Here is a 10,599-nt window from a genome sequence, read left to right on the forward strand (position 1 = left end):
CACGTTACGCCCAAACCACACCTAGCTACTTCAGACCAACCCATTTAAGATTTGCGTCGGGCGCAAGACTCATTTATCCTGCCGGTATAATAGCAACAGCGCCCGAGATCCGCCCACAAAGCTACTTGCGTTTTGCGTTTCACACTTGCGTTTCAGATCGTTAAAATAGGGCCCTAAGTGTTTTTGTTCTTTTATGAGTTTTGTAGTTACCTTGCAATTCAGCTGGATTCTCGCAATCACTTTTCAAATGAAAATCCATCTTGTAATCATCAAGTAATGCATTTGTGTCCGAACAATAGAGAACCAACCAGCGCCCCGGAAGGAGCTACTGGCAGCAACGGGCATGGTTTAGGGGTGTGACAGCTGTTTATTCTAAAACAATAATGGCAGACGTGATAGAAAGATGGTTCATCCAATCACTTGCCAGGTATTTTTGAAGGTGCCTGCCCTTTTCTAAACAGTTTCCTATGACGACTTCTCAGATGGTCCTGTGTTAACAAACCATCTGGCTCATCAGGTTATGCAGATAGAAGAAAAGAGTTGACGTTCTGTTCATGAATGGGACACTTTTGATGTTCCACAAGACAGACTGGAGAAAGCATTTATGATATTGCCAGTGACAACAAAGAAAACTGGATTTTCTCTAAACAGAGAGACCACAAATTGACCAACCTAGAACATAACATTCCTAGAACTCTTTTTTTTCTCGTGTTCCGACTGGACCAATTTGGGGATTTTTAAGTTCCTCTGGCTTCAGTTCCTGTAACTCTTTCAGCTCCTACTTCAGAGCAGGGTCTTTTCGCTGTTCCCTTTTCAGCATAGGGACCTAGATCAACGAGGGTCGAGTTTCCGGTACAGACAGACCAACAACGGGACAATTTTATTTATTTTCGCCATCTTATTCATCACTAAATTCACTTCTGACAACATTTTAGGCAAGAAATGAACTGTTAACATTTAGAATATCGGCAGTCTTGTGAAAATTGATGCCAAATTGACAATTTGCTTCAAAGTTTTCGGAGGTGAGAAGCTCCATGAAGTGAGGCGACAGTCAGCAGGCGTCTGCCCCGGCTGCTAGCTCACCGCTCGGCCATGTCCTGCTCAGAAACCCCGCTGTCAGCTGGAGGTCTCTCAGACTGCTCTCGTAAATAACAGGCTTTTATTTGGCTGTTGACGGTTCGTTTGTTTAAATATCACAACGCATGTCCATCATAAGATTAACGGGAACCTGTGGTTAACTGTCTTTTCAGAGTTAAACTCCACAAGCGTGCCCTGCCACAACTTGACAACTTCGCTGTCCGGCCGTCTCTCTCACACACACACACACACACACACACACACACACACACACACACACACACACACACACACACACAACGCAGCCGGTAGAGGTGGGGGAGAGAGAGATACCCGTTTCTCTTCGGGAGACTTAAATTAAATACAAATATGCTATATACATTAGATTTAGTATGTAGTTCATACTTTTTTGGTGTATTTGTTTTCTGATTTTAACGCTATAAAGACCGTTGCCGTGCTTGCATTAGGCTACTCCCTTACCCCTCCTATAGTCCCTATGGCCACCTGGCCAGTGCAAATGAAAATTGAAAAAGTGGTTTTGGGGGAGATTAGTTAGTAGAACTGCTTAGAAGTGGACTTTTCCTATAACTATGTTTCTGTAACTACCTGGTCAGAAAGCGGCTAATGTCACAACTCTAGCCAGCTCGTAGTAGACATTCTGTTTACTCTGCCATACACTAACTCTCCCTGTCATGCCACTCCCTCCTGTCCTGCAGTAACCCCTACCCCGCCATTTCCATCTAACTTCCCCCACCCATATACTCACCTGCTTTCCATTTCCCTAATTATCCTAAATCATCCCTTGCCAAATTGTCTTGTTTGTATCCACTCTAGCTTTCCAGCCTTTGATCTGGCTGCCTGACCTGCTGATTGATGACTCCCATCAATCAGCAAACGTCTCCTTTCTGGATAGGTTTGCCAGTTCTGACTTCCTTGCTGGTTTCAACCCTGGCCTGTTTCATTTACTTCAGTAGACAATCACTTTGTCTTAACCTGCCCACCTGTGTGTCATGCTTTTGGGTTGAACAAGCTTGCCGTTTTCCTTGAATCTTGGTTGACTCCTCTTCCGTTAGACAATTGTACAGAGCACCACAGGAGTTAAGGAGAAGTTAATTGTTTATCTCAAATTAAGCTACAAATTATGCTTCTCTGAAGATACACATTTACGTCTTTACAAACCAATGCATAGAGTGTTATGGGCAAACGTAAGCCATCTGCACGTCAAGCAAGTTGATTGGTTGATTTAGCTCCTGTCAGAAGGCGGGTTTGAAGTGAAAACACAAAACAAACGTATCTGACCGACCCCTGTGCAGTGTGAATGTTCGTCTACATGCACCCGGGGGAAACATAATTAAATTTTTACACACGACTTGTCAAGAAAAAGAAATCAAGAGCAAGAGCAAAGAATCTTTTGTCTTAACATTTCATTGCTTTCCCCCCTTTTTCTTCAATTCCTCATACGGCAAGCCACCAAAAGTGTGCTCACACTGAGGCGTTGCAAATATTTGTGTCACTTTAATCATGTGAGTTTGATTGGGGAATCATATTGGGATCATTTGTGTTTAATTGCGTTACTCCCACCATAGAGTGCATTTCTCACTTAAAGGAACACTGAATAAGTGACAAAATAACACTAACATTTAAGATTTGTATAGTCACAGCATGTACAAATAACAAGGTCACTATGCTTTTACTATCTGGTAATTGTTGAATCTATTACTCCAACTCTGAGTGAACTCCAGGCGAACTCTCTACTCCTCACCACAGGGCTTCAGGTGCTGCGAGCAAATCACTCCGCCCAAGTAGCAGAAGTAGCAGTGCTTCGGCTTCTGAGAATATAGTTCCTAGTTTGTATACGGTTAAAAGACGGCTGTGTCTCATATGACCTTGTTATTTGTACACCCTGTGACTATACAAATGTAAATAGGAACATGTTGGCGTTATTTTGTCACTTATTCGGAGCAGTAGGCTAGTTGGAACCGGTTACCTCCAGGATCTGTGCTAGGCTTAGCTAGCACTGGGTGCGTCAGACAGTTTTGCCTTGTTTGTAATTGCGCCGCTATATTCAGGCGAAAACATCTTTGTGTAAATGCGCCTTGAGGTCACTGTTGCAAAGAACATATCTACAATATTATTTCCCATTTAATTGAGCATCAGCGTCAGTTCTGGCAGGCCAAGTAGTCAAGATGCTGCTAACTGCTATTGGCCAACAACATGGTCGCATCAGCTGAGCTGCAACAGCTGATCTGCATCAGCACATCAGCTGTTCAACTCCCCTTGCTGCTAAATGGCTACACTCAAACAGGGCGCCCTACTTAAAGCTGCTTTAGTTTGCTCCTAACTGCTTGCTGCTCACATCTATGCAACTCAGTCTAGTTTGCACGTTAAAGCTCATGCTTTTGTCTAGCTTCAAACGTCTGGTCCTACTCACCCTGCTGACGGCCATGACTTCTACCGCTGTCGATGATGACCCCTGGCAAATTGACTCCTTCGATGACACCCGGCCATTGCAGCTTCAACCAGGTCAGGGGGAGGATGCATTTCCAGATGACAACGCTGCCGTCTGTTGAAGTAAAACCTTGAATCCTCCCTGCATTGGCGATTGGCCTGTGCCCAAAATACTGGGAACCTTGTTTAATAACAATATCCAGCCTCCAGTCGGCGCCTCTCACAAGGACTTATTTGTCCTCCTCCGCGACTCTGTGGATGTTCCACTGGCCGTCATCCTGCCAGCACTTCCTCCCCACTCATCTGCTAAAAAGCACGCTCAGAAGCAGAAAAATCTTGAGTCGGCCAGCAGGCCTACTGCACACAAACGGGCCAGTGGCCACGTTCGTCCGGGCACACCTCCAGCCAGTGACCCAGTGCTTATGGCGCTGTCTGTCATTCAATCTTCCCTCCTCCATATGACTGCCAGAAATTCAACGCTGGAAAACCACTCCGCCGTTAGGCCTTCGTCGACCCTCCTCTCCAGTCCATCAGCGTTCATCTCCAGTCCATCAGCGTTCATCTCCACTCCAGAAGTCTCCACCATCTCCAACCAGCGACACCACCAGCTCCAGCCTCAGCGTGATGACGTCACCCCAGACTTCACTCCCAGGAGGACCCTGGTGACTGCCCTTTTTTCCCACCATCTGCTGCCATATCTCATCAGCTGAGGGGCCAGATTTTGGCAGGTAATGATACCACTCTTGTTAAACTTCTGCTGGGCTCTGAGCTGTGCGAGCGGCGTGTTTTAGACTGTGGCGACATATCCATTGCGTTAAAAGATGGGGACCCTAGACTGTTTAAAACTCCTGTTTAAAAGACCTTTCCCGAGTTCTGCGTAGCCTTTGGAGTAAAGAGGGATGTAATCTGTGAAGTCTATCCGGCTCGCAGAGCTGAACTTGATACTTGCCATTATAGAATAGAATAGCCTTTATTGTCATTGCACTGTGAAGGTACAACGAAATTTAGGGTGCTCTCACAGAGACATTAAAAAAGGTGTGGAGTGCGAGCTTGTGACAGAGTGTCCATAAGTGTCATGGACAAAGTGAGTGTCCATATGTATTTACAGTCCGTATGGCCCAGGGGAAAAAGCTATTTATCAGCCTGCTGTTGTGCGATTTGATTGACCTGTAGCGTCTCCCCGAGGGCAACATATCAAATAGAGGGTAAGCAGGGTGTGAGAGGTCTGTGGTGATGGCCTTGGTTCTCCTAAGGCAGCAGGCGGTAGCAATGTTTTCCAGGTATTATTTCTGATCTACCTCGCTCTTATGGTGAAACTTTATTTTATGAGTATCATAAGTCGTTTTCTGCAAAGGCCGCAATGTTCATTCAACGCTTCAACCAAAGACTGGATTGGCCCATAGTCGACCTTGCGCTGATAAGTAGGCACTTCACAGGGCACCAAGTCCTGTCCTGCTCCATTTGTGGCTCTCGCGCACACTCCACTTCCCTGTGCTCTAAAACTACCACTCCTCTGTCTGTCTGAACCCGCTTCATGAAAGCAGAGCGAAAGAAATAAAACCGTCAACTCCCGTCCACGTCCCTAGGCTGGGACGGGTGTTGAGGAAGCATCCAAACCGCTGTTTTGTGGATTATTTATTGATTGGTCTTGTTCAAGGTTTCTTTGCTGGTCTGTTGCATTTGCCTGCTTTGTCATTCAGTTGTAAAAACGTATTGTCCGCGTCAAAGGAGCCAGAAACGGTGGATGCCTTGTTGGAGAAGGAGGTTAAAAAAGGTTTTGTGATAGGTCCGTTCTATAGGTCTCCTTTTCCAATTTTTTTAGCATAAATCCCATAGGGATCGGCACTCGAAAATATTCAGTTAAAAAACGTTTGATCATCGACCTTTCCGCTCCCCACAATGATTCAGCTGATAGCGTCAATAGCGTTATAGCACAGTCGATGATGCTATCAATTTCATTAAAAGGGTAGGATGCGGAGCTTGGCTTGCAAATGAGGATATTTCAGATGCTTTTAAAGTGATGCCATTGCATCCTTCTTAGTGGCATCTGTTTGGCATTCAGTTGTCAGAAGCCTTGTTGGATTCTTCTTAATAACGCCAAGTTACTGTTCGTTCTTCATCTTTTGGATGATTTTCTCCTGGTAGATTTTCCATCCAGAAAGTCAGGTTCTTCTATCTCGGCATTTAAACGCACCTTTTCGGATTTGGGTGTTCAAAGACCGCAGGTCCTGTAAAAGTTATAGAGTTCTTGGGCATCACCCTCATTTCTAACCATATGCTGCCCCTTGAGAAATGATCCCGCATAAGACAGGTTATGCAAGTCGCTCAAAGTTCACAGTGCTTCTCCAAAAGGGAATTGCTTCTAGGCCACCTTAATTTTGCGATGAGGGTAATTCCTCAAGGCAGATCATTTATTTCCAGGCTCCTTGACCTATCCAAATCAGCAAATGATCACTTTGGACGCAGGTTGTAGATACATTTTGGTCTCTGCTCTTGGATAATTGGAATGGCATTTCTTTTTTTCTTAATTATTTTCTGGAATCGTGTCCGGCAATTAATCTGTATATGGATGCTGCGCCCTCCGTAGGTTTTTTCAATATATATATATATATATATATATATATATATATATATATATATATATATATATATATGAATAGTTTGCAAGTGTTTGGCCGAAATAATTACTCACTTTTACCTGCCAGTGAATCCTCAACGGCCCTACTAGAGCTATATCTTATTGTTGTAGCCTGCATTCTTTGGGGTAAACATTGGGCTAGGAAACACATTAATTGATAACTAATTAATATTTACCAATGTCATTGACTATAAAGTTGAAAGTGGACTAATAATAAACAACGTCAGTGATCATCTGCCAGTTTTTGCAAACATACATAGCTACACTATAGGAAAGACAACAAAATATACACAATGACCCGACACAGAATCCAAGAAAACATCAATAAATTCAAAGACGATTTAATGAAACAAGACTGGGGCAAAGTGTACGTAGATAACGCGAATGAAGCCTATGATTCATTTTTGACTGTTGTAACATCACTGTCCTGTAGTAAAGAAAGAAGTCAAACTGAAATCTGATGAAAAACCATGGATAACTAATGGAATATTAAATGCATGTAAGAAGAAAAATGTATTATATAAAGAGTTTTTAAAGAAGAGGACAAAAGAAGCAGAAAACAAATATAAGACATACAAAAACAAACTGACCAGAATCATGAGAAGCAATAAAAATAATTATTATAGTAAACTACTGGAGGACAACAGAAGCAATATAAGAAACACTTGGAAGATGCTGAATGAAATTATCAAGAATAAAAAAGGCAAAACAGGAGACACTATTTTCTGACAAAAAACAATACAGAAGTTAAGGATATGACCTTAGCTGCAAATAAATTTAATGATTATTTTGTGGGAGTTGGTCCAGGTTTAGCTGAGGAGTTTACAAAGACTGGCAGTATAAATGATGTGCTAAGCAAGAATGTAAATATTAATGAATCTATGTTTGTTAAGGAAACTGATGAAAAAGACATTATAGAGATTGTTAAAACATTGGAGAGTAAAAAGTCAACTGACTGGAATGGTATTGACATGTTTGTTGTAAAAAGTATTATTGGTTGTGTTGTTAAACCTCTAACGTATGTATGTAATCAATCTCTGAAAACTGGAGTCTTTCCAGATAAAATAAAAATGGCAAAAGTGATACCAATATATAAGGCTGATGAAAAACATACACTTTCAAACTACAGACCTGTTTCACTGCTCTCCCAATTTTCAAAAATACTAGAAAAAATATTCTCTACAAGGCTCGAAAACTTCATTGCTAAACATAATATACTGTGTGATCAGCAATATGGTTTCAGAGCTAATAGGACAACTTCACATGCACTTATTCAATTTGTGGAAGAAATAACAACAGCAATAGAACAAAAGAAATATGCAGTAGGGATATTCTTGGATCTTAAGAAGGCATTTGATACAGTAGACCACAATTTCTTGATTATGAAATTACACAAATATGGAATTAGGGGGACTGCACTTTCTTGGTTAAATAGCTACTTACATAATCGACAACAATATGTTGAATTGCAAAACCATAATTCAAAGTTAAAGAAAGTTATCTGTGGGGTGCCCCAGGGGTCAGTGTTGGGACCATTGTTGTTTAACTTGTATATAAATGTATGGGAGGTGTCAAAAACACTGAAAACCATTTTATTTGCTGATGATACTAATTTAATCTGTTCTGGGGAAAATCTGGAACAACTCTTGGATACAGTGGAAAATGAATTTAAAAAGATAAAGAGCTGGTTTGATGCAAATAAACAAACATTTTTGTTGTTGTTGTTGTATTGTTCCTTCATACTGCCATACATTACTTACTGTTTGGAAGTATGGGGAAACACTTACAAAACCAACACTGAACCTATATTCATCCTTCAAAGGAGAGTCTTAAGAATTGTAAATAAAACCACTTATAGAGCACCAACTACTCCACTGTTTATTAAATTAAAAGCACTAAAATTCAGAGATATTGTTGACTTCAAAACTGCACAAATTATGTACAAAATAACTAATCAACAGTTATCGAACAATATTCAAGGGTTGTTTCAAATGAGAGAGAGCAAACATCACTTAAGAGGAACATTTGTATTTAAAAAGAAACTTATAAGAACAAATTCTAAATATCACTGCATCACAACCAAAGGAGTTAATGTATGGAACAGCTGCAGTGAAGAGATGAAATCATGTACAACGAGTAATTTTAAAATACTATTTAAACTGAATATATTAAATGGATACGAAAAGGACTCAAGGGGCCAGTTGTTCAAAACATTTAACCTGGATCAAAATTATCCATATTTGGAAATCCCATTTTTTTTTTTCAAAGCAACATTGGACTGGATCACCCTGATCCAGATACACAGTTTTCAAGATTACCAAATCCGGATTACCAGTGCTCTAAATGGGACAACATATCACAATGTGGGCTACCAGCTATGTAAAGAACAGGTAGAAGAGCCAACATGGGGTCACTGTAAGGGTTTCTTATTTTGAGACAAAACACAAAAATAACAAACATCCACTTCCATTCATAATTTCTTTTATGACCCCTCATCTGAGCCACAACAAATAAAAACAAATATACATTAACAAATACATTGTGGATATTTTGAAAATGTCTTAAAAACAAAAGGCTAAATGTCCAATAGTTAACAAAATAAAGAATGTTCAGGGTTCTTCTTCATCTGAGGAGGAGAGACCAGCATTTCCAAGCCTTGCTTTTAGGAGGCAGATCTGAAGTTTGGCTTTGGTTTGGTCAGCTTGATTTGTTCATCTGCCAGGAGTATCTGTGCTTCTGCTCGTTCAGTTTCTCATTTAGACATGGGGACAAGATCATTTTAATTTTATTTTTACTTTACTATACTGAATAGCTTAATTGGTAGCCTATGTCTACTTTATCTACTTTATCACTGTTACAATGGTTACACAAGTCAAGTGCAAAATATAAATAAAAGTATACACTAAATGATACAAATGTATTATTTGACCAATTTTACAGTTTTACTACATTTTCTTCCTGGAATCCACCTTGAAATCCTACCCCCTGTTGGGATCAGGATAATCCTGTTTTTTGGGATCAAAGTTATCCAAATCCTACTGACAAGTTTTGAACCACACAAACTAAAGGTTTGATCCAGATTAAAACTAGGATTGGATTCCGTGATCTAATCTGATTTCAGATTCCTTCTTTCCCTTTTGAACAACCCATTTTCAAGATTTTATCCAATCCGATCAGTTTATCTTTGAACAACTGGCCCGAGGTGATAGTATTGTATACAGGTTCCTTGGTCTACATATTAAGTCTAGTATGGAGGTGTTATTATTTGATTTGCTATAGATAGACGGAAATGAAGAAGATAGATGGAAAAGAAAGAAGAAAAGAGAAAATAAATGTGTGTGCATGCATGTATGTATGCATCTGTATCTATGTGAATGTATGGGTTTATGTGAACAGTAGGTAGGTAGATATACGGTGTATGTAAAGATTTATGTATAAGAGAAGCATCAAATTGTTTTGTATTTAACTAAAGGATAAAAATAGAGAAAGGGGGTAGGACCTGAAAAGGTTGTTATGAACTTCTTCCTACTCCTTTTTGAACATGGGAATTTCTAATTTGAATTACTTACAATAATTTTGGAAGATTATGCTGAGGACATGAACTTATTAAGCTGTCATTTTAATTTTATATATGTATGCATGTCTGTATGTATATATTTTTATTTTATATTTTTTTACATGTTCAAAATAAACTACTACTACATTCTGTTTTTCTGTGACAACGAGGCAACTGTTAACATCATTAACAAGAGGCGCTCATCTGTTCCATTCATTAATAGTTTCATGAGACGTCACATGGCTGTCAATTTTGGGCAATTATCATTTTCGCGCAGCTCATATCCCTGATTTGAATAATCAAGTATTTTGATTTGATTTGATTTATTTAATTGTAACAAGAATGCCTTACACATGATAAAAGGACATCAAATACAATTGAGGATAAAAACACAATAAAGTCCAAGACTTATTTCCATTGTGATTCTCTGTCTCGATTGGCAAAATCTACATTACAAACCTATGACTCAGCTTGGTCTTATTTCACCCCATGTGCTACTTTATCTGTAGCTGCTCTGCCTGTTAATATATCATGTATTAATGCTTTTATAGTCCACTGCTTTGAGTCTCGAAAAATGGTTCCAAATTCTTCCATCAAAAGTACGGTAGCTGGCATGCAATTCCATCTGCGTTGCCTGGATCCATCTGCTACCAGTATTCTGGAAAACCCATCCATACGCCTCTTGCTGAACGGCCTCAAAAGGGAGTCACCACGAGGCAATGATAAATGTCTCCCTTTCACATTACCTTTTAGTTAAACAAATTATATCACAATTGAGGAAAGGGTGTTTTGGGCCTTACACATATCAAATGTTGAGACAGTCCTTCTCACAGCTTTCTTTGGTTTTCTAAGGGGTGGCAAAATTTCTTCATGCACGTGT

The sequence above is a fragment of the Perca fluviatilis genome, chromosome 1 (genome assembly GCF_010015445.1).
Source record: "Perca fluviatilis chromosome 1, GENO_Pfluv_1.0, whole genome shotgun sequence".
NCBI classification, from domain to species: domain Eukaryota; kingdom Metazoa; phylum Chordata; class Actinopteri; order Perciformes; family Percidae; genus Perca; species Perca fluviatilis.